Consider the following 2983-nt stretch of genomic DNA (forward strand, 5'->3'; position numbering starts at 1 on the left):
TATTTAAAAAACAATTGTTACTTTTCATGCTTTGAAACATTAAGAAACACGTTTATACCTCGAAGCTCGATCAAAATTAATTGCTGTAGGAGAATCGATCTTTTTTAATGCATAAATAAGATGCACATTGTTCGATTAAGATTGGGAACATGCACAAATGTTAGTAACAATTGCAGAAATGAACAATCATTCACCGACATCGTTCGCCTTCGAAGATTTCGCAATATCTCGAGGTTTATTTATCATATTTATTAACAACCGTCGTAGGACCATACTGTAGACTATTATTAACAATGTCCTAGTATAAATAATGGCTTAAAATATCATTTCGTTGAAATATTCTTTGTTCGCGAAGGAATTTTTCGCTGAGATCCAACTGACATTTTCAAAGGCTACAGGTATCGATTATCGATTCACAAAAACCGTTCGCCTTCGAAAATTTCGCAATATCTTGATATTTATTTATCATATTTATTATCAACCGTCGTAGGACCGTAGATTAAACAATTATTAACATTGTTCTAGTATAAATAATGGCTAAAAAGCCATCAATTTGTTGAAATATTCGATTAGATCGAACAAAGACAATGGAAGTAACGGTAAGTGACCTTGCGAAGGGTATATAAGGAGCCCCCGGTTGTTTAAAATTTCATTCTTCCTGGAGCCTCCGAGGTGGACGGATCTCTTCGTTTTAGGTTTACGGAAGCGGGGCCCCCCCATCTTGGTAACCGGTACTGGCCGCCGGTAGGCGGTAGTCAGTACTGGCGACCATTCTCTCAATCCTTTCCTTGGTTTTTAATTGTTTCTTTGTGTAATTTATTTTATTTGTTCTCTGATTTTACTTTGTACTTCTTTTTCCATGTTTATTTTTTTGTTATTCTTGCCTTTATTTCCTTTGTTACTGCATGACTGTATTTAATCACTAAACAACTTCATTTCTATTTTCTATCATTTTTCTATCATGCCTTGACTTTAGGTTTCTCTTAGATAGGCACACAGGAGAACGAAGAACGAAGAACGAAGAACGAAGAACGAAGAACGAAGAACGAAGAACGAAGAACGAAGAACGAAGAACGAAGAACGACTAAGTTAGTTTTAAGGCCACCATGTACAAATATTTGTGATCTGCCGAGCAATTATCCAATCTTTAGCTTATTTTTACTCGCTTGCTCGTTTCTCAGTCCGGCCACCTCTGCTTGTTGCATAAGCAAGTGACCGGCCGTGGAGGTGGACCGAACGGTCGATCGTCGTCTCTTCTGGTGCGTCCGCTTTGAGAGAGAACATGCTGCGAACACAGGGGCAGGTGTTCGCACCGGTCCCTGCGGAAGCCCTTGTGCCACAAGACCCTCTCTTCGTCATCCTTCGTAAGTCAGGTCCACGCTTTGCGTGGTTCCTGACGCGGAGTTGGGAGAAATGGGGCACTCTATATGAGTGGACGGCGTCGCGCATTTCCTTGAAAATCGGGCCCACTGAGAGGAAACGAGACCGACCTAGTAGGAGCAACTCCACGGTTCGCGTCGCGTATTCCCCAATTTTGCCTTATTTTTCCATAATGTAATTGTTCGGCAGAATTAAACGAGGAAGTCGAAGGAACATTGATTCCTTCTATCTCTGCAGTTAGAATAAGTTAGTTTTAAGGCTGTGATCTGCCAAGCAATTATCCAATCTTTAGCTTAATTTTGCTCGCTTCCTCGTTCCTCAGTCCGGTCACCACTGCTTCTTGTACAAGCAAGTGGCCGGCCGTGTAAGTAGTCCGAACGGTCCATCGCCGTCTCTTCCGGTGTGTCCGCTTCCAGAGGGGGCATGTTGCGAGCACAGGTGCAGGCATTTTTGCTGGTCCCTGCGAAAGCCTCCAAAATAAGACCCTCTCGTCGTAAAGATGGAGAAACGGGGCACTCCTCTAGGGGAGTGGTAGGCGTCGTTCGTTTTCTCTGGAATCGGAACCACGGAGGGGAAACGGGATGGACCTAGTAGGACCAACTGCACGGTTCGTGTCGCGTCCTTTCCAATTTTGCCTAATTTTTCCATAATGTAATTGCTTGGCAGAACTAAACGAGGAGATCGAAGTAACATTGATTCCTTCCATCTCTTTGCTTTAGTATCTTTGTTTGTATCGCGTGTCGAGGGAGATCGATGGAACTTTGATTCCATCTATCTCTCTCTGGGTCTCCGCTCGCAGCAACCTCCACGTGGTGAGACCTGGTAATCGGTACTATTCGCGACGAAAGCAATTCTTCGTCGCGGGTAGTGCCGAGCTAATTGGCTGCGAATTTAGAATAGTTCCATGATAATAGAAAAAGTACATTACATTAGAAACAACATTATTACGATATGTATGAATGTTTGAGTGTGCCAATAAAATGAAAGAATGCGATGGTATTTCTGATGCGATGTATTTCAATAAATTCATTTTGTGTAAGGACAAAAGTTTCCATTTCATCCATTATTTTCGTCAATATTTTTAACCCGATCCTACCACATTCCTAAAACTACATAAAACTATACCTACACGAATATCGTGTTGTCCTGATACCAAAGACCCAAAATCTGCAAAAAATGTTAGCATAAGTTCAGAAATTCATTCGAAAGTCCCACAAAATTTCAATTCGCTGAAATTTCTGGAATCTGACGTAATTTCTAAGAATCCGCGAAATAGGAATACCTCCTCGCATATCATGCGCTCCTGATACCAAAGTCTTGAAATCGACGAAAAGTTTAAGCCAAATTTCAAGAATTCATTCGAAAATCACGCAAAATCTCAATACGCGGAAATTCTTCGAAATGACACCGTTTCCAAGAATCCGCAGAATGATGCCACCTCCTCGGCTATTATGTTCTCCTGATACCAAAGTTCGAAAATCTGATACCAAAATTGCTTACACAATGTTTCAATATTTACTAGAATTTTTGTCGTATTTTCACAATTTGGTATCAGGAGCATATAATAGCCGAGGAAGTATTTCTATTCTGTGGATTCGTCGAA

This window comes from Ptiloglossa arizonensis, chromosome 8, assembly GCF_051014685.1.
Source record: "Ptiloglossa arizonensis isolate GNS036 chromosome 8, iyPtiAriz1_principal, whole genome shotgun sequence".
NCBI classification, from domain to species: domain Eukaryota; kingdom Metazoa; phylum Arthropoda; class Insecta; order Hymenoptera; family Colletidae; genus Ptiloglossa; species Ptiloglossa arizonensis.